This window comes from Pteropus medius, unplaced genomic scaffold (genome assembly GCF_902729225.1).
Source record: "Pteropus medius unplaced genomic scaffold, Ma_sr-lr_union100, whole genome shotgun sequence".
Classification (NCBI taxonomy): domain Eukaryota; kingdom Metazoa; phylum Chordata; class Mammalia; order Chiroptera; family Pteropodidae; genus Pteropus; species Pteropus medius.
This window is the reverse complement of record NW_024349125.1, coordinates 853,317-876,194: the sequence shown is the minus strand read 5'-3', so window position 1 is coordinate 876,194 and position 22,878 is coordinate 853,317. Positions and strand designations below refer to the sequence as shown.

General features: G+C 38.5%; 1 long non-coding RNA gene across 1 annotated transcript; it reads left to right on the top strand.

Moving 5' to 3' along the window:
• Nucleotides 1-1,207: 1,207 nt before the first annotated feature.
• On the top strand, nt 1,208-21,932 carry LOC120616898 (uncharacterized). Its single transcript, XR_005656714.1, has 4 exons — nt 1,208-1,540; nt 13,624-13,735; nt 17,945-18,013; nt 21,711-21,932. It is a non-coding gene; the product is annotated as an uncharacterized LOC120616898 (long non-coding RNA).
• Nucleotides 21,933-22,878: the final 946 nt, after the last annotated feature.

Below are 22,878 nucleotides of genomic sequence, written 5' to 3'. Positions count from 1 at the left end.
TAGAGCTACCCTGTTGAAGAAGGTAGCTGCTAGTCGCATGTAACCACTTAAATTTAAATTAGTTAAAATAAAATTTAAAATTTAGACAATTAATTGCATTATCCACATTTCAAATCCTAAATAGGTATGAGTAGCTAGTGGCTATTATATTGGACAGCACAGATATTCTTTTATTGAAGTTTCTTTGGATTTTATCTACTGAATGATCAAAATGGATTTTATCTACCGAAGAGAGAATAGAACAGATAAGAAAAAATCCTTGAGAATTCAGCCTCTATAGATGAGCAGAACAAGAGAAAGCCTGAAATGAGAGAAACCAAGAGTTTCAGAAATCAAGGGAGGAAAAATTTCAAAGGATAGTAAGGGGACAAAAATACGAGTAAGACAATAACTGACGAGCACTCATTGAACTTACTAATAGGAAGATCATCTGAGGTCTTGGAAAGAATGGAGTGATGGAGCCAGACTCCAGATCATTGTGGTTTCAAAAGTGATGGAGAGTTAAAAACTAGAGCTGATGAGTATAGGCAATCTTTTAAAATATATGTATAAATGAATGTGGGAGTAACATTGTGACTGACACATACTACATAAAATATGGTTGAATCTTAAGAGCTCCTGACAAGGTGCCTCCTGAATTTTAATGTTTCATGTGGACCTAGAAACCTTGTTGGATACAATGTGAGACCCTCATCTGTTAACCTTTGTTAATCTTTGTTAACATCAGGACTGCTACAAGTAGCCTTGCAAAATCTTCACGTGTGGGCCTGGTTAACTGGAAGCTCTTTTTTTTTTTTCCCCCTCCCATTTTTTGTAACGATTAAATGAAAAGAATTAAGCTGATTTTTGATTTGAAATAAAAAAGCGTACTTCACTGCTCAGAAGATGAAAAGTTAGTTTTTCTTATATTTTAGTGTTTTATTTCAAAATATTACAAAAATATTATTATATTACAAAAGAAATTAGGAAACTCACATAAGCAAAAAAGAAGAAATTAAAATTATCCATGATATCTATTTGTGGGTTTTAGTTCTAGAAAAAGAAACTCCGGTTTAAACAACACAAACCATTATTTCCTGACATAATAGCAAGTCCAGGGGAGGGTGGGTTTCAGGGCTGGTTTATTCAGTGGCTCATTGATGTCATTAAAAATCTAGATTCTTTTCCTTCTCTGATCAGCCATCTTCTGTGCAGTTTTATCATCAGTCTTGTCACATGCAGACATAATTATGTTGAGAGAAAGAGACTTTTTCATCTCTTTTAAAAGTGAAAAAAAATTATTTTAAAAGCTTCTTATTGAACTCCTCCGCAAACCTGTTAGCCAGAGCTGGGTGACAAGCTCATTTCTTACCCAGTGCTTACTCAGGGCATAGCACTCCTTTCTGAGTCTTCGAAGCTGTGGGAGTTATCATTTGCCCCTGAGACTCATAAATAAATGGGGCTTGGAGAACATTTAAACAAAAGAAGAAAGTTATTCTAAAGGAAAACAGAGGAACTACATATTGGGGAGATAATCAACAGCATCCATAGTTAACAATCGGTAGGTTTAACCTTTGTTAATATTTTGGTAAATATCATTTCTGTGTGTGAGTGTGTGTGTGTGTGTGTGTGTGTGTGTGTGTGTGTATAATAATATTGTTTATTCTGTCATAACATGTTTTTCCCCCTTAACAGTACATCATGAATATCCTTCTATGGCATAAAGGATTTTCTATAGTTTCATTTTATTGATTTCTATTTTTTATGATACAGCATAATTTGTTTGCCAAAGGAAGAATTAAGAATAAATATTTCCAAGTCTGATGTGGAAATTTTAATTTCAGTACGCTATATGCTAACATGGTACTGCAAACTTAAGGTCTTGCTTTATTTGAAGGTAAGTAATAAATGAGGAAGGAACCTTGTATGGACATTTATTTTAATAAATAATGTTTAAATTAAAACATGACTATCTCTTAGCCCCGTAACAAAAAATCCTAGAGTAATATTCATCACACATCAAATTAGTCCTTGATATGTGAATTACTGGAGTTCTATTTAATAATATGGTAAATATAACGATAAAATATTAGTCATTTCTCATGGGCTTGGACCCTCATAAAAAATCTCTGAGACTAGGGGTTACTTATTTTGCATTTCTTATGGGACTATCAGAACTATGGCTGTTAATATTTTATTTGCAAGACAAAGTATCTCATCTTTCTTAAAAAGAATTCACTTTTTGAGAAATTACTTCTTTCATGTGAACTACCTGAACAACAGTGAGGAAAGTTGTGCTTTCACAGGTAAAATGAAATTACTAGTGAAGCATGATTATTCCAACTAAGTGTATATTTCCCTCTATTTTTAGAATATTTTAGGAAAAAAATAATATTAGAGCCCCAATTTTGCTGAAATAACTGCCCCAATTCTCCACTTGATGAGTTTGCAAGGATCTCACTGGGAAGATACAAGGTCAAACTTCTTGTTCTTTACATTCTAAGTTATGATAAATTTATATTGTTTTCTCTAAGACTTACATGTGGTGAGATTCCCCATTTCCTAAAAGTCTTGCCAACTAGTTACTTCTCTTGATCTCGGCGAGGTGAGGATAGCAACATATAGCTCCCCTGCTGGTCCTTTATTTGAGCTAAGTTTCCTACCTGCAGGCTAATTCATACAGAGAATTTCACTGCTAGTTGACCTTGTTGCCTGTTGATTATCTGGTCAACACTTGATTGTTCAGAAACCGAAAAGTCAGCACTGCTTCTTTTATATTTTGTTCATTTATGTTTGGCTAGCACTTCCAGTTCAGGAAGAACAATGCATATTTTGTACTATGGAGATAGAAAGGACCAACCACCAAAACTCTTAATTATCATCTCTGGTCTATAGGATAAAAAACACCAGAAGAAATAGTAATGCAGTCAGCATTACTAAATTTCAGCGATTATAACTTTTAAAGCTCACCAGAAAAAAAAAATTATGCAAATTTACCTCTCTCTCTTCTTTATTTCCCTTCTCCAGCAAAAACATTGTAAATTGTTAAAAGTCTTCTGGTGACTTGTCATATTTGGCACTAGTTTAATTGGTTTTGGCAAGTGTATTTTAGTGACTCATAAGAGAATACTTTTAGTCTTTTTACTAACAGATGCCTGTGCTGAAAGCAATGACAACAGTGTCACATGGCTATAAAATTGCAGGAATTTTCTGCTGGTGGTCCAATAAAAACAAACTTGTATGAAAAGAGCGTCATGAGAAGATAAAACTTAAAACATACACTGTTATAAATGTTTAGTAATAAAAGATCTTATCTATTGTCATTTATTTAAATGCCATAAGTTGAAATTGGAAATCTGCATGAGACATCATAACAGCCACTAAAATTTTGAACCCAGAGTGTTTATAATCATATTTCATTCGAACCACTGTTCTCATTTCTTATTCAGGGAAAGTGCCTCTAATATCACTAGAAAATTCAGTTGATATCCCACTCAGATTTTGCTTCTCTTAAACATTTCTGTTTGAAAACTAATGTGTTATATTCGCGGGTCCTTAAAATTATTATCATTTCCTCATGCATTCTGATTTGATGGCCATTACAACTACATGAGTTACTCTCCTTTGGAACATGACATATTTATGCTATAAATGGTTGAGTGCCTGTTTGCGTGCCACAAACTCAGCTAAGAACTGGAGAAACAGCTCTGAACAAGTCCCTGGCCTCAAGGAACATCCAGTCCAAAGGCAGAAGTGGCAAGAAAACACTTGAACATTTGTGCTTATCGAGAGCTATGATAGGAAAAGTCCTGTACGCCATGCTAATGTCACAGAAACAAGGGTCATTGAGGTAGGGAATTTAGGCCCCCTCTCTATCCCAGACTCAAAGAGAATTTTGGTCTTTGCCTGTTTTGCTTTGTCTCCTTCCCAGCACTCTAGGGAAATTCTGTCTGCCAGCCCTGATTATAGATCGTTATGCTTCAAAAGCAAGAGAATGGGTACAGAGAGACTGAAAAGGTATGTGGTAATAGGGGACAATTATATTTTCCTAGATTAGTTCCTTGACTTCACCATTACAAAGAATTCTCATGGTGGGCAAAGCAGAAAAGACACTTAGAAAATAAGTTAAGAGGCCACACCATTGCACCTAAAATCAGACAAGCAGAGGCTAATTAACCTTCAACGGAAAGGCATGCCAATGACCAATTCCCCCCACACTGGAGTCTGAGCCCAGGCCTCAAATTCCAGAAGAGGGTCTTTTTCTCTCCATCTAAGCTCTTGCTTAGTCCATGGCCCAGATGGTCAGTCGCAGTAAACAATAATACATTTCTCAGAGTTTGGAACATGCAGTTTGATCGAACACCATATGTAGGCAACGGCGTAATTTCAATAAACTCTCCAAACTGATATACGGATTCAACACAGTCTCTATTAGAGTCACAGTTGGCTTCTTTGTAGAAATTGACAAGGTGGTCTTAAAATTCATATAAAAATCAACTATTTATATGAAATATCCAGAATAGAAAAATCTATAGAGACAAAAGTAGATTAGTGGGGCTGAGAAAAATGGGGGCATTGGCAGGCAATAACTAAGCGGTAAGGGGTTTCTTTTTGAGATAATGAAAATGTTTTAAAATCAATTGTGGTGATGGGTGTATATAACCTTGGGAATATACTAAAATCCATTGAATTTTACACTTTAAATGGTTGAAATGTATGGTATGTGAATTATATTTCAATAAAGACTTTAAAAATGATGCCCTTTTTATGTTTTACTTAGATGAACGTACAATTAAAATCAGTAACCATTTTTAATGGCTTTATACAAAAGATAATGACTAATGTCCTCTAGAAAGGTTGCATCCAACTTATTCAACTTACTTCCCCACAGTAGTGTGAAGACACCTGTTCCCTATTCAGCGGGCAGGCACTAGGATGGACATTTGGAGTTTTATGGCTGGCAGCAGTTCCGAATGATTGGAGTTTGTGCTATATCGGTTGTTAAAATATTTTGGAGGGGAAAAAAAAATGGCGTAGATAATAGAGGTTCTATTCATCCCTCTGGCGACCAAATCAAAAGTTGTGACAGAAACAAGGACCAACAGCAAAGAAAAATCACATGGGAGCTAGATGAACAGCCATACAACCAGAGAGAAATCCAAGAAATCACCCTGCAATGGCAGAAGGTAGGATGGGCGCGAGGACGCAGGACTGCCCACTCTCCAGCGGCTGGGGCAGCAGCAGACACCTCTTAAAGGGGCCATGTCCTAGAGCAGATTTTCACGGTGACAGACCTGCCCTCTCTGAGCACCAGTGCCAATTTGGCTGTGTGCAGGAGGCACCAGGGACTTACAGGGAGACATTGTTGGAATGAGGGCCAAGGTGAGACTTGCTCTGTACAAAAGTGCCAGCAGTATCCATTGTTCCTCTGTTGAGCTCTCCCCACTCCCAGTGCACGGACACAGCGCCGCCATAGCCCTGATGTCATCAACCTGGATAACTGAGGTCGCTCCGCCCAGAGGATTCTCTGAAACCCCGCCTCCTCCAACTCAGGGTCCCACCCAAGCCACATCCAGGTATATTCTCAGCGAGTCAGGTGCTCCATTCTGAGCAGCACTTAGACTCACTCTGGAGGCAGCTGGCCTTGGTTTCTGGCATGATCTTTTGAGGCAACTATAAGCACAGCATCTGGTGATTGCTTGCTGAATCTTAACAGGTGGCCCTGGATGGGTAGAGGCTTAGGCTAAATTTGGCCTGCAGCTGAACCCTGATCAAGACTGCCACTGAACAAATCCATACTAATAAGACCAGCAGCTGATTTCTCAAAAGAAACTATGCAGGACAGAAGGACTTGGCACAAAATATTCGATGTGATGAAGACCCAGCAAATACAACCAAGAATATTTTATCCAGCAAAGCTATTATTTAGAGTCGAAGGACAGATAAAGAGCGTCCCAGACAAAAATAAGCTAAAGGAATTTATCACCACCAAGCCAGTATTACAGGAAATGTTGGAGCGACTTCTTTGAGAAGAAAAAACATATATGAAAAACAGGAATCAAGAATGGTAACAACTACATTCCTATCAATAAGTACCTCAAATGGAAAAAAATTAAGTGCTTCAACCAAAAGATAGAGTGGCTGAATGGATAAGAAAATAAGACCCCTATGTATGCTGCCTACATAGACTCATTTCAGATTAAAAGACACACACAGGGGATGGAAAAAGATATTGTTTTGATGGACCTAGAAGGTATTTAAGTCAGACAGAGAAAGATAAACTCTATATGATTTTACTTATATGTAGAATCTAAGGAATAAAAAGAACAAACTAATCAAAAACAGATTCACAAATATAGTGGACAATTTGGTGACAGACAGAGGGGAGGGAGTTTGGGGGGCTGGAACAATGGGGTGAAGGGTTAAAGAAGTACGAATTAGCAGTTGATAGTTGGGCACAGGGAGCATGGCATAGGGAATGCAGTTAGCATTAATACGCTGGTTGGGTGGAAGGTCAGGGGAGGGAAGGAACAATTGGGGGAATGTCTTATGAACTATATAGATATCTAACCAATGTATGTGTACTTGAAACTAAAATAAATAAGTTAAAATATTTTGAGTATCCCTCCTACCTATTTCCCACATCCTGGCCTACCTTGAGAATCATCAAATTTTCCATATTTTTGCAAAATTGATAAATTGAAAGTAATTTGATAAAATTTTTAAATTATAAGTGGGGTTGAGTACAATTTCTTTTTGAAGCATTGACCTTTTTTTAATCAAAGTAATTTACACGCGGTTTAAATATTAAATTAGATTATAAAAATTTAAAATGCAAAGCACTAGTCCCTAATCCCATCTCAGTCCTGTTCCCCAGAAGAACCATGTTACTCGTGTACCATTTTCTGATTTTAGTTCTTTGTGTGATTTTCAATTTCTTTAGATTTACTTAATACCTCTAAATAATATGCATAAACTTATATTTCTTGATTTATTCCTTAAGTAGCTCTCTCGAGTTCTTTTCACTGTAAGGATTTAGCTCATCTCCTCTTATCTTCCATGTAGTCTTGTCACTATTTTTATCTTTATCAGTTGCTTTTGTAACTTTGAATAATATACTTACGTATCTCTCTCTCTTTTTTTGGTCAATTACTAAGATAAGGAATTTAGGCTCATAATTGATCCTCCTGTCATTTCCCCCCTTTCCACTTCCCATGTTCTGCCATCTATATTTAACAATTTCCACGTTGCCAAGGCTGATGTTATTTATTATTTATATTCTGCTCTGAAATGATAAATGCATGTGTGCTGTGTCAATACATTGAATCTAAAGCAGAAAATCGATAAAGTTTTTATTATGACCACGTATATCTGTTTATTGCAGATCCAAGTAATGTGCAATGTTTATATTTCCTTTTCTCAGTCCCCCTGAAACTTCGAATTGCTTATTTATTCTGACATTATTGGCTTTATTGCATCTTTAAATTGTATTCCATTCTCCAAAGAATACTATCAAATGTGTAAAATCTCCTTTTCTAAGATACCTCCTTCCTGGTCACCTAGCTCTCCCATACTGTTTGTTTCCCTAGGTTTGCTGCACAGCTGTATCACGGAACCTCCCTTTGTCATTCTCTTGGGTTCAATTCACTATGTCTCAGATCCTTGTATTGCTCATCTCTAAATATAACTGACTGAGAAAGGCTGTATTAGAACTCTACTTGTTCTGAAGATATCTTTACTTAATCATTTAATTTATAATTAGATTGAGCATAAAATTTCCAGATGATCACATTAAAATATTTTTGTTGTATCAGAAAGCTTGATTTTAAAAAAGAGTGGTAGGAGGTTCCCAGCAGAAATAAATGTAAGTTCAAAGTTGAATTGTCTTCAGGTATGATTTGATTCAGAGGTCCGCAAGGTTGTATGAGCTTTGGCTCCATTTTTTTCTTTTCTTTTTTTTTTTTTTTTTTGTGATATCTGCACCCATCAACCCCAAAACTGTGATCAGGATATGATTTGTATTTTTAAAAATATTGTTGACATTTATTAAGGTTTATGTGTCTAATATATGGTTAATTTTATAAATGTTTCTTGGATTTTGAGGAAAAAATATATTCTTTTTATAATAACAAAATAGTTATTTATTTTTTTCAGATTCTAGAAATACTTGTATTTCACAAACTTGGTTTTCTTTCCTAGCATTTATCAGCTCTTTCTTTGTCCCTGTACTTCCTCTATTTGCTTATTCCGCTGTTGTACCCCAGTAGTTGTGATAAAACCATTTTAAATCTAAAAAATTACTTGAACTAATTATGGTGTAGAATCTTTGTATACCTATATCTATGAGTGTGGTGCATAGGTGCTCAAAATTATTTCTTAAAAGGATTTAATGAATAAAATGGAACAGCACATCTAATCAAAGCAATTCAATTCTGTTCTGCTTCATAGATATCTCCATCTCTTTTTGCAATTTTTCCATTTGTTTTATTTTTTATTCCTGTTCACTATTTAAGATAAATATCTAATTTCCAGTGGGGATTTCTCAAGAGCAGAAATATATTATTGACCGTAGCTATTGCCTGCTTTTTTATCCACCCAAATTCAGACTATTCATTTATAAAAGTACAGAAAACCTATGGAAGAATGTTTCCTATTCATGATTAAAAGAACTCATGAAGTGTCAGTTTTCTCAAACTCCCAGAAATGTCCTAAAGATAATCACCTAGAGGAGCCCACTTGTGCTCACAAACAGGCCAGTATTGCCTCAATGGGCAAAGGGCCTCTCTCTTGGGTACAGAGGATGGGGACTAGGAGAGATGGCAAAGGTTCAGGGGTGGCAGGGGTCCACCCCACTAGAAATATCACCAAAGGGCCTTACGGAAATTGGCTTGATTTATGAAGCAAATCTAGCCTCACCCAGAAAAGTTTCTCTTTGCCTTAAGATGAAACTTCTGTATTCAGACTTACATTGGCAATGTTGTTCTTGTTAAGGACACAGTCCCTTTCAACCTCTCCTGAACCCCAGCAACTTAGGCATAATTTGAATTTGTCATATGGTGCTGACATTATAGAAAGGTTGACCTGGCTGCTAATATTGACAAAAGGAGTCACGTTTTCCTAGCAGGATGAACATTGCACATTTAATAAAAGCAAGAGTTTAAAAATTGGCTTCTATGCTATAATATCTAGGTCTTGTAAAAGTGTACATGGCTTGGGGATATCCAGGGGTGATATCCAGGGGTGAGTTATTTTATCCAGAGAAATGTCTTTTAATGATTCCAGTTGAGGTTCAGGTCTAACAACTTTACAAATCTTTTCTGAGAGAGACCCAGGGTAGATGTTTCTTTCAGTTGGCTTTATGCGTTCAGTGTGGCAAAGCTTGACAATGGTACTTAATCACAAAAATTTGATCAGGTATCAATAATTTGTAAATGTTTATATTTATTAATGAACTCTCTTCACACTCTGGTAAACTAGAAATGCTAGCTTAACAGCATTGTTCTATGTAACTCTAGAAAGAGAAGAACAATGTTATGGATCTCATTCTAAGTGTCTCTTCAAGATGAGCACCTCCACACTTGAATTTGAAATAAATCAAGGCAGCTGGGCCAGTACACTGGATGTCACTATGCTTACCAATTCTTTTCTTTCTAACCTAAGTAAAATTAGAAAGCTTTTCCATCTCTAAATTGTAGGTTACATAAAATGTTAGAAGAGATTGAAAAATAAAACTTAGTTTTAAAAAAATTCCACTTTTAGGAATTTAATTGTTGAATATACTTTCTTTTTAAAGCCAAGCTATGAAAGAATCTTCAGGTGGCATTTAAAAAAAGAAACTGGAAACTGCTTAAATGCCAATTTAAAAAAAGCTACTGAAATACGTTGTAGAATATATTGATGTATGTAGCATCCAAATCTAATAGAATTGAATGCTATGCAGCTAGTAAAAAGACTGAGATTGATCTATTTGTGTTAACATAGGAAGTTCTTCAAGACATCTTATTATGTGAAAATAAGCCAGATGAAGCAAATGGGTATTGATTGTATGATCACTTCCATGAAAAAACTTTAAAGTAAGTGTGTGTGTGTCTGTGCAATGCAGAAATAACTATAAAAATTGTTAATAATGAAGGTGAAAATGACCAGGTGAGGAAGTATAGTATTACTTTTTATTCTACCACTTTCCGTACTGCGTGGATTTTTTATTACGTACATGAATTAATTTTAAAAATTATGTTATCAGAGGTTATCTCCATGGTAAGGTTATAGAACATTAATATTTTATAGTTTTATGCATTAAAGAAACACTAGCCAATGTTATTTTTCAAAGCTGCAATGATAGAAATATAGTCCTAATAACGACAAGTACGGTGGTTCAATTTCAAAGTTTGCTTCTATAAAAAATTTATAAATTATAAATTCAAGCTCCTCTCGTCTAATAGCTATGACGTTTGTGCAAGAAAACTTTTGAGCTGATATATGAACTAGGCTCTGGAATCTAGTTGAGTCTGGGTAGAGAGGGTTGTTTCAAAGTGTAATAAACTAGAATTGGGCTTTTAAAAAGAATATTAGAGAAAAATTTTTGAAAAATATTAATGCATAATTATTTCACAAAAATACATAAAATGGATGAACTATAGACAAAATGCATTTTCCAGTGTTTTTCATTGATTGTACATGTATGGTTCATAAACATTGTTAAGTTTAAAGATTTTTCTCAAAGATATCATTTGCCACATTTCTTAAGAAGAAATATCACCAAATGGGGACATTGAAACAAGTAATAGATGTTTTCCTTTCATGAACTAGTTGTTTAAGTCATTCTACATTTCCTTCCTTCTCCTGATATTTTGAGTTCTATGGTTAAAATTACTTGAATCCCAGCCCTGAATATTTAATTAATACACAGTGAGTGACACTCTGTTCCCCCATAACCTCACACAACTCCAGAGAGAACGCAAAGCACTCATACTCCCCTTGGACTTGTTGATTAACTGATTGATTATAAAGTATGATGAAAGTTGATTCTGGTGTATATTACTTCCATAAAATTAATGATCACCTCAAAAGTCGTTTCAGTCTACATTCAGCAGGAACTGCAAAGCGATTTTCACTCAGCTTGAGGTTTTTCTCTGATTAAAAATAGACTTTTCTGTTTTTCTTGAAGTCGAATTTCAAAGTCAAGTTACTGTGATTGCTCAATAAGCAAGAAGTGAGTCAGATTTGCATTTGTGACTTATGAAGAACCTTAGTGCCTGATGGTAAGAGAAAAAGAGGAAGTGGGATGCGTTTTGGATAGGACCACTGGGCTTCAGAGGGGTGCCACATCCCACCATATTTACTTAGATTGTTTAATGTGAGTAGTCAAATTTAGGACAAAAACTCTTTGTTATTTCCAAGGAGAATATTTTAACAATTTGGGGAGGGCAGGAATTGACTTTTGTTACAAATGCATTTCAGTTAAAGGTGCCCAAATATTTGCTGATGAAACACCTGTTCAGGTCATAGTTGAGAGTCTATGCACTGGACCTCGAATCCACTACTTGTCATATCACTGAATGCTCTTTCCATCACAGCAGAGTGGCTACTCATGTTTTACAAATTTTCTGAAAAAGTTTTCCTCTCTCTGGATCCTTACAGATCCCCTTGTTCCTGAATTTGGGTCCCTCTCCTCAATGCCAGTTCAGTTTTAATTCTGGTATTAAAAAGCTTAATATTGCTTCAGTTTGAACCAGCTTTTGCCCAAGTCTGTTTCTATCTGCCACAAGTTGTTGTGAATCTACATCCAAAGTGGGAATTTGTTTGGCCCAATAGTGCTTCTTTAAAAGCCTTGAAAGTTGGTGTGTTTATTGTCTTTTGCTTTGAGGACTCCAGGTTTGCTTACCTCCCATGACCTTTTGTCCCTGTGTATCCTCGTATGTAAACAGTTTTGCAGCAGCAAAACTCCAGCTCTCAATAGCCTTGGTAGCAGGCCTGTGAGTAATGGTTTTCAGTTTAGAGAAACCTCTTTCTGAATTCATTCTGCAGACCCCAAAAGTGCTGTTGTTAGCAACAGACTAATATGTCATTTCTCCTCCACGTGATATTATTTTTAGATGAGTATTTTCAAAAAAAGCAAAGTGAATAATTTGTATTCAACTTTCATTCTTTCATTCCTTGTTTTCACCTAGTTTCATTCCTTGTTTCTCACATCTCTGGAGATATGTCTCCATATTTAACCTTCTTTTAGAAGAAAGCTATTTCTACCCTCTACTCAACTGGCTTTTGATCTGGATGGATCTTTCTATTCTCTCAGATGCCAACATCCATATCCCAAATCCTTAGGGAAGGAGCACAAGCCGGTTTCTGCCTCCGAACAGCATCATATGGAGAGAAAAGGATGATTTCCATCCTTTGCCCACCTTCTCTCAAACACCCACTCCACAACTGCCTGGCAGACCACATCTGAGCAGAGGCCTGACACAGACTCAGAAAGGGAAGAGAACTGGGCTTAGGATCAAGACAAGACCCGAGGACACTACTTCTCAGAGAAGAACTGTTCCTTCACAGTGGGATGCTGTTGCACAGTCTGAATGTGACTTCCTGGGGTGGTCCTTTGCCCAGAAACAAACGTTGGGTTAAGGGGAGAAGTCCAGAATGGAGCAAATAATGCATCTCTGCTATTCCATTTATAAATTTATTTTTCCGAATTTGGGAGCCAGAAATTGCTTACTATTGATGGAGAATATGTCTTTTGGGGATATTGATTATTTTAAGATGGTTATTTTTAAGAAACAAAAGACTCAGAAAGAACATTTACCTTCCCTTTAGCTGCCTAAAAGAATTCAGATAGAAAAACTTTCTTAAATAAAGAGAGCTTAGCATAATATGAGCTAAATGTGGCAGACAAGGAGGGGACTAGCAATCTGTCCATTGGACTCCCCTCTCTGTTCCTTCATTTCTAGGTGGCCCAGAAGGTCCAGCAAGAATTTGTTTACCACTATTTACTCCTTCTCATCTACCTGTGGATTGCCTTCCTTCCCTTTGAAATCCAAACTACTACTCCCTGTTCTCCATAGCTCATGATGGCATAGAGGCTTCAACTGACAGATGTGTCCTCGGATTCCATATTATTATGGAGCCTTTATATGTACATACTTAATCAATTTGGTTATTTTAGTATCTCAAGAAGAAAAAATGTTTAATGCATGAGTGACAAAATTAGGAGAGTTTGGACAGAGGGCTCAATGTTGTCCAACGGAGCTTGAGGAGGCAGCTTTTTACCAGAAGAAGGAACTGTTAAAGGGTGGTGAGGGTTTGTGAGCAATCAGAAGGGTAATCGAAGATTCATGAGCCAAAATGTAAATGTGCGGGCAAGCTCTTGAGGGTTGGAGGAAAAATGCCTTGCCAGAGTGAAGCGTTTGTGTAAAGGAGCGGTGGGAAATCTCATTTAACTCCAGGAGTTGCAGATTCCTATCATAATAACATCGTTTTTTATCCTCTGTCTTCTTTTAATCCTCTTACAGACAATATTTAGATGGTGTGATTTGTCTAGCTGCATTGCCCAGGCTGTTTCTCCTCTAAATCACATTAACCAAAGCAAGACTTTGTATTTATTTTTCTGTTATGTTCTCCCATTAGAATCCTCTTGATTTTTACACCTAGGAGTGAAAGCCAGGAGTCTTCCACAGCCATGCCACAGGTGCCACAGACTTCATTCTAGAACCTGAGCTATGTATTGAGCCTGCTCATGTCCAAGTCCAGTAGCAGAGATCATGTAAGTGAAATGAATTATCTAGAATAACTAATAAACCCTCTTGGGCAAATGGAGACAGGATTATTTGAAGCCCTTGCATTCCTCCCTTCTGGAGCTTAAATTCCCGATAAGCATTCTTTATATGTTAACCCACACTGTTGACTGATCTCCCTAAGGCACAGATGAAAGTAAAGTATAAACATAGTTATCATCTGGTTTGCCTAAATTTTAGGTCCTCCTCCCTTTAATTCGCAACAGCTATCCTAAAGCTGCTTCCAGTAAAAATATAGCCTAAGTCAAACTGCATGTTTGCTATGTTCGTGTAATTTCCATACAAACCCTCTAGCACCTCTTAATCCTTGTATCATACTAACAAAATTGCTACCATTGAATTTCTCATATAGAGATATATAAGAGCCATCACTGCTGGAATCCAAATTCCGATGATTGATTTCAGAGACCCAGATCAAGCTACTTAGATTCATATATAGTAGATGCTGGGATGCAGTGCTCAGATACCAGCAGTGCTACTTGGGAGTTCTGCTGGAAGTGGGCCTCACTTAACCCCCTCCGGGAATTGCCTAGGCTGAAGCCAGCTATTTCATCCAAGATTACACCCCAAGGTAGCAAGTTCCTAGGGAAATCTGCATGTAAAGACAGAAATACTGGAATAGAAAAGTCTGGCCCCATTGCCACAACACCTCCAAAGGTCCATCCCAGCTCTAGAACTCCTAACTTCTCTTCCTGTTCCATCCTGCTTCCTTCCCTTTGCTCACAGATGTTGATCCTGGGAGCGCTTCCCAATAAACCGTCCCTCACACTGATCTTTATCTCAGAGTCTTCTTCTTTTGGAATAATTTACTCTGAAATCACATGTTCACAAGGATGCCATGTGTAGCATACCCAGATAAGGACGGGAGTTGTAAGCATTCTGAAATAGAGGGACTTGAACTATAGCACCAAACAGGCCTGGAGCCTCTGGGTTCCACATCATCCTCACTAGCTATTCTGGGGATCCCTGCATTCTGCTTCAGGACCCTTGTTTCTAAGTTTTGAGTACTTATTCAATTATTCAAAAGATGATTTGTAAACACGATGTCTTAAATTTAGTTTTTATTTGTATTGAAGTAACATATGCACCTAATTGAAAGAATGAAAAATTCTACAGAGCTTATTTGACAGAGGCTGCTGGTTGAACACTGACATCAGTTCTTACCTTCATGAACAATAGGATTTCTGAATTTTAGCTGAGCACACGGCCAACAGCTAATCACTGCATTTCCCAGCCTCCCTTGCAGCTTAGTAAGGCCATGTGCCCACATTCTGACCAATGTATGTGTGTCATTTCTGGATCATGTTTCTGCCAAGGCATGCACATGTGCTCCCCAACCCATTCTATCTTCCCACTGGCTGGGATGACAAGAACTAGAATGGCTGTCTTGATCTCAGAGATGAAAGGCACATTTTCAGGGTCATAAAGCTGACTTTCCAAATCAGATTGCTTCTCTCTGGACCATATTAAACTACACACACACACACACACACACACACACACACACACTCTCTCTCTCTCTCTCTCTCTCTCTCTCTCTCTCTTTCATTTAGTATTTTGGAGTCTTTTTGTTAAAGCAGCTTAATCTGTACATTCATCTATATAGCTTGTTTAAAAGAAAAAAGATAATCCTATTCTCTTTTGTTTTTCCCAGAAGCAATCACCATATGTAAAAATAACATACTACTACCTGATCTTTCATATTTAAGCATTATCTATTGAGTTTTCAATGTGGAAGATGAATATTCCACTCTCTCTCCTTCTCTCTCATCCTCATCATGCCCCTGCATACCTACTGCCAACTCTTCCCTCTCCAAAAAGTTACATTGTAATTTTAAATAGATAGATATTTAGTGTTTATATAATTATGACAATGCAAACGGTATATAAAACTAACCTCTGCAGTGCACTGTAGATGCTTTTCCTTTTTTGAATAATATTTTGTTTTTTCCTGGAGATGATATTGAGATATTTATTTTTTAAATTTTCTTGGCTTCGCATTGACTTATCATTAATTCAATTGTATTCCCCAATTGTATTCTCTCCTCTCAATATGTTCAAACACACTTCAGAAGCAATCAGTTTCATCTGTTTGAAGAAATATTCAAAGAGCTTTGTGACTGGCTCCATCTGGAGTGTTGTTTACTAAACCCAATGTGTGTGTTTGATTTGCCATCTTTAACTGGACCTAAACCAGTTCTATAACTTTGGATTGCTATGCAAGTCTTAATCCCTTCAATGGGCTGCAAGGGCTGCTGTGGCTATGTGACATAGCATGTTTCATTCAGAGGGTTCCATATGCAAGTGTTCTTGGTGGAAGCCTTCTTCTGAGAAAGCTTCTGCACAATGAAGAAATGCGGCATTTCCAAGGTGGATGAATATCTTCCTTCTTGGAATTCAGAAAGCTCTTCCTACATTAGGCAGAAAAATGAATGCCAGTTAGTAGCCTCTTAAAAAAACTCCAAAACCATTAACTCAAGGTATTATTGTTTAATTACTTCCAATTCAATATTATTCAGGCTGCACCATTACACATGGATACTGGCCAACATTCAATCTGACAGAATCCCCAAATATTTTGGGTATAGTACTAATGCACAATCCTTTGGTCTTTGTCCAAGTTCAGGGTTAGGTGTAATGCTAACGGAGAATACCTAGAATCTAAACAGTCAAGTTTGAGCTTAAACAGAACCCCCTTCCTCAATATGTCCTTTTACTGCCAACATAGTGAGAGCTTCCCCTCCCTCATCTACCAGGAATTCCGGGAAGATGACTTACCTTGGCACATTTTATTACAAGATTAAACTGTGCAGGGAGGCTGGGAGAAAACATAAAGGGCAGAATCTGATCTATAATTGTCAGGCTCTCTTCAGATATCTTTCTTAAATTCTGGTGTGATTTTGGATGCCTGAACAGCCAATGTGGTCTGATGAAAGATTATCAGCTGAGAGTAGCCAAGTTAAGGAGAGGGAAAATAACTTTCTCGCTTGGAGCTGAAGTGAGAGTACTCAGCATAGCTCCCTAACACACACACACACACACACACACACACGCACGCACGCACGCACGCATGCACAGAGTAATACATAAATTTAATACTTGATAATTTTAATCCGGCTATTGATATTTCAAAAGTTTTGGAAAAAAATTATCATGAGTTGATTTTCAGTTGTTTATGAAGGCATTTCCACATGGAAATGTCTTTGAAATTTGTGCTTTTATGTTTGCAATCATTACCACACATTTATGAACATCTACAGAACCTGTGCCAGGTGCTGGCTGCCACATACACAAATGACTAATGACAAAGTATGATAAGATACATCAAATAACCAATAGGAAGGGAAGGGGAGGAAGTAGAGAGGTGGAGACTTTACTCACACCACAAATAAAAAGACTAGAATGTATACCAATGAAAAGGAGGAGGTAAGCAGTCTGTGCAAGGGGGACAGTGTGTGCGTGGAGTGCAGAGGTAGAGATGGACCTGAAGTATACCTGGCATGTTCAGAGAGCAACAGGATTCAGGTGTAGGAATAATAAAATACCACTGTGAAGGGGTAAATTGATTCTAAATTGTGGCCAAGCTGAAATGCCAACTTAAGGGATTTGAACATCTTGAAGGCATTGGGAAACCGCGGAAGGTTTCCGTTTTGTTAGGGGTATGGGTTTGGTCTGGGAGGAAAGGAAATGTGATATATACAATCACTACTTTGGGATGACTCAGATCAGAATGGAGAGGGACTGCGGCAGACTCAGAGGGAAGAGATGAGAGCCTGGCCTAAAGCTACCAATTATTAAGCACCTAGGCTGTAACCTATGTTCCAGGCTGTGTGAGCCTTACCATTCCACCCCCTATTTCAGGTAACTTTCACAACACCCAGTGGAGTAGTTATCTAGCTCCATCTTACAGATCAGAAAACTAACTGAGAGAGGTCCAAGGTCACATAATGGGCAAATGACTCAGGTGGGATTTGAACTCATTTTTTTCTGATATCAAATCTTTCCACTACGATACATCAGCCTCTTGTTTTTTTAAATGGTTGGTCACGGTAGTAACAGAGGATAAGAAAGGGAACCCTATTTAGGACTGGGTTATCCTTGCAACCTCACTGTCCGTATGTTGTATTGTGATTTTGTGAGTAACTCAATATCTTCTGATTTCCACATGGAATTTGCAGAGTGAAAACCATTCGGTGCTGCAAGAGTCTCCCTGAGAGCCAAGTCCTGTGATCACCGTGAGCTGGAAAGTGAGTAGCGAAACATGTTTCAGGTTTGTGGGAAATTGTGAAGGACAAGACAGAAATCATAAAGGCGCAATTGAATTACGCTGTGTTGTGGCCCCTGGGATCACAGCTGTTTTCTAGGCCTACAATCGTTCTCATTAGGAAATTTAAAACGCGAAGCTCCGGGTCCACAACCTTGCACTACTCTGGCCACGTGGTGACAGGAAGCCCTGTGTTTGTACAGGTGGAGGAGTAAGCAGCCTTGCAAAGTGGGTGGCTGGAAGCCCTTCCCAGAGCACAGGTGGGCTGTTGGAGGAGAAATAAATCCAGGAAGAGGCTCGTGTGTTCTGGTGCTATCAGCTCCCCTCTCCAGAGGGAGGAGTGACCAGTAGGGCTCTCCATGTTGGTGGGTCATTTCAGGGCCAGAGTCAACTCAATGTTGCAGGCTCTCTCCACCCCACCTGTTGCAGAGGGATTTGGTCCTGGCATGAGATCAGTTCCCCTTTCTGAGCAGCCCCGAAAAATTACCTACAACACAATGACTTTGTTCACAGCTAAGAACAACCCAAACTAAATATGCTTTTTGAGAACACATATAGGAATGTCATAGATTTCAAAAAAAAAAAATCTTTGTTTGGAAGAAAAGGGACTAAAGGATACAAGACTCAGGATAGTGGTTGCCCCAGGTTTGGCATTGGGAGAGGCAAGGGGCCAGGAAAGACAGGACTACCTAGATGACTGTGGTATTATCAGGGTTCTAGATTCTGAGTTGGGTGTTGAGTTCATGGGAGCTGATAAAATTATTACAAAGAAACAAATCTACATATAAACCATAGACAGGCGTGCACGGGCCAATGATAAGAGTATATCAAGAACCTAAGATTATAATTAACCCATTTCTATTTATCCGAAGTGCAAAAAGAATGAGAAAACAACAGAAGATGTGATATTGCAGGACTCTGCCAAGGCGCCCCCATGCCGGGACACCCTGGCTCCCCTATTACTTTGCTGGAGGCCTTAGTTACAACTTGATGACCTGGCACCTGCTATATGCAGCCTTTTGGGCATTCGAGGCCACTAATACCCACATGCAGAGACAGCTCAGTTCTTAACTACAAGACCGTGAAATGAGCAATGGTTGAAAAACTCATTTAAAATGAACATCGAGAATGGCAATAATACCAGATTATATTGGAAATTTAGGAGTCAATGATCATTTTTTTAATTAAAGGACATTTAATGTCAAGGAGAAAGTTAGAAAATGTGAATTTTTTTGCATATGCCCTACAACTAAACAGTTTCGTAATCTCAAGAAACAAATTTTCTTCTCAGAAGCAAGAATAATTCAAGTATACCTTTTATGGTCTTTCCCCCTACAGTCCTCTCTCCATATGTAAAGCAAAACATCCTTTCCACCATGAAAGAACACAAAATGTTGTGAGTTTGATCTAGCTGGTCTCAAAGGCACCTTCTGGCTCTGAGGTCCACGCTGCCATGTGGGCTGTGTCAGGGCACTGGGGTTGGTAGTTATGACACAAGGCCACTGCCATCTCCTCTGGCTAAGAAGGTCCAGTTCAGGGGGATTATTCTGATACTTCCTGTGACTTGTTTCTCTTTTTGAAGTTATAAAATTAATCCCAACTTTCCATACCTTGAATGTTCGAAACACAGAATTAGAGTCACTAAAAAACAGTGAAAGAGAAAGGAGGAAGAGGAATAAAAGGCAGAGAGATTAAAATGACAGTTCATGGCAGTCTGAGAAAAGCCAGGTGACCACCATTATGGCAAAACAATGTATCTCCAAATGTGTCCTCTGAATTTTTCTCAAAACCAAGTTCATAGAATTAAAATGTGCTGCTGGTGAGATAGGTGCCATTCATGGTATTACTGAGGAACAAGTTAACTCGACAAAAATGTACTGAGAGATTCCTATGAACCAGGAAGTGTGTTAGGCCCCAGGGACAAAGAAATAACCAATCCAGGCATTGTTTCTGACCTGGAGGAATGTCTGTGAAGAAAACAAGAAGCAATGGCATCTAAGTAAATATACAACATAATCCCAAGCAGAGACATGTGCTTTAAAGGAATGGTTCAACATATGGGGAGGGGGTGACATTGTGGACGTGGTGGTCAGAGAAGATTTCTCTGAGGGGGGCCCGAGTGAAGGAGAGAAGCAGCCAAATGATGATCTTACAGGTGAAGGTTCTCAGAAGCGAGGAGGAGCAGTGGGTGCCTGATACCTGAGGCAGCAGTGGCCATGTGCATGGCCCGTTTGAAGACCAGAGGGGGCTTGTGTGGCTGGAGTCAGAGCCTGCCACATGATTTGCAGGGCCCAGTGCAAAATGAAAATGCAGGGCCTTTCTAAGCTCAGAGCTTGGGCAACTGGACAGGTGGCAGCTGGCTTGGCTGGATCTATGGCAGGAAGTGACGTCTGAGAAATACTTAAAGCTGATTATGAATGCCTTTGTAAGCCATTGAGGGACTTTAGAGTTTACTCCAAGTGCATTAGGAAGCCATCGATGAGTTCTGAGTAGGGGAGTAGAGTGGCCTGACATGCTTATAAAAGGATCTCTGGTATGAAGATGAGCCTGGAGAGACCAAGAGTGACAGGAGGGAGGCCAGTGAGGTGGCTAAAGAATTTAACAATGACAATAAATACAGGAGTTGAGGCCAAACTCAGTATGGGCCTCTTTTGTCATAACTGGATGCTATATTGTCCTTACCACTACCCATATTTGGAATATTCTATGTGTTCTTTGGATCTGGCAATGAATAAAACTACTTTGGCAGCTGTAGTAGATTTGAGTAATGTGCTTAAAGACTTAAAGAACTTAGGCAGAAGGAGAAGCTAGGCTGAAAGTGCCCTTTACAGTCTCAGGATACCCTTACCTCAATTGATTTGACACCAGGGGGATCGGAAGTAGAATAGAAACATATCAGTCTATCCTGTGCACCCCTGATCTGGAATTCCATTTCACTTTCTTTAAAGGAAAGGGAAATTTCTGAGGGCCTAAAGAATGTCTGTCAACAGCCCCTACAGGTGTCACAAGAGGGGAAATTTAGAATTCGAGTCAGAAGAGGGAGTGGGCTTTTAGGTAGAGTAGGTGCCTGCTGCAAGGTGCAGCTGCAGTGGGTGTTCCACTGTTTCCTTCCTCAGCCATTGAGGGGCATTCGGGAGAGTTCACCTTCCAAACACTGGCTTTGAGAGCTCATGCTGAAATTATGGGAGGGAGATTGAGGATGTTCCTGCCTGAGAAAGGAGGTGAAGGTGTCTAAGAAAAACAAAGAGAGGATTCAAATTAGCTGACTGCTTATGGACACCCATGCTCTCTAACACAAACTTGTGCCTATTCGTAGTAACTTTGTGATTGACCACTATCTGTGTGTGTACAGTGAAGGAAGAGGTCAGGTAACTGCCTAAGGCCACCAATTTGGAAATGGAGAAATTAGGATTCAAAGCCTCACTCATTTTTTCCATCTTGCCAAAACCACAATAGTGGTGGGTTTTAAAAATGGCCATATATCTTTTGACCTTCCTCTCATTGACTCCTCCCCTTGATTTGTATGGACTTAGGAGTGCTTCATAAAATTATGACATAAGTGATAGTGTATAATTTTCAAGCCTAGGTCAGAAAAGGCCAGACAGCTTCCATCTGGTTCTCCTGGAACCTTTGCTCTTGGAATACTCACTCTTGGAATGTTCTCTCTTGGAATCTATCAGCCACATCGTGAGAAGCCCAAGCTGCATGGAGAGGCCATACATTTAGGCACCCTGGTCAACAGCCCTAGTGAGCCTGGCTTTGAGTGGCCCAGCCCGGGAGCCAGCCATGTGAAGAAGCCATCTGGGAAGTGAACCCTCCAGCCCCCGCCGTTCCAGTCTTTCTGGCTGAAGCCACAGACAACCTGCAGCCAATACAGGCCATCTCTACTGCGTTCTTTCCAAATTCTCAACCTACAGAATCCATAAGCATAATCTAATGGCTGTTGTTTATGCCATTATCTATTGTTTATGCAGCAATAGATAATAAGACTAATAATTTTGCCTTGGACTGACTTGACGGTGTGAATGAATCTAAGATCATATGTCTAATAGGAATGAGCAATGTGTGCCATGGAAATATATTGACTATAGAAACAGCAAATTAATCCTTCATTTGATATCAATCCTGGACCAGTTTTCTAGAAATGTCCTGTATTTTTTTAAATCCTTTCATTTAAATGACAAGTATCTGAAACAAGAGGTTCTAGGGCCAAATAATCGATGCATCTTTCCATATAAAGTTTAAATAAAGTCTATTTGGCTTCTGTAAAATGATTGAAGTCTCCTTTTAACACAGCAATTCCATGCTCTATAGTCCGTAAAGTCATTTAGAATTACATGGCAAATGATATTTTTAAATCAATGGCTGGTGGAAGCAATTTTAAATCAAAATGCTAACCCCACAATAAAAGGCCTTTCAAAGTGAGTGGCAACAACATTTATATGAGATCAATAAGAATAGCTGTTTGGGACACACTGATTCAGGCAGAAGCCCAAATAGTGTTCCAATTAGGAGACAAAGGCAATGGTATTTATAAGAAAGGGAAAGGGAATAATTATAACAATAGAAGGAAGGCATTTCTATTGGTGCAGATGACATAACATAGAGAGGTTAATTCTAAATAGTGTTTTTAATTTTCAGTCTGGTAGTTGTCAGTTCAGTCTTCTCAGCTGAAGCCACAGAAGACATGGAGCAGAGATGAGCCATCTGCTTTCTTGTTATCTCTGCAAACAGTTCTTTGGGGCATAATGTTGTTTTAGTCCCAGTCCAAAGATTATTTTGCTCTGTTTTAACATTTCAAAGATTTGAGGCATAAGACGTTCAAGGCAGTTCCTTTGGGATAGCTGT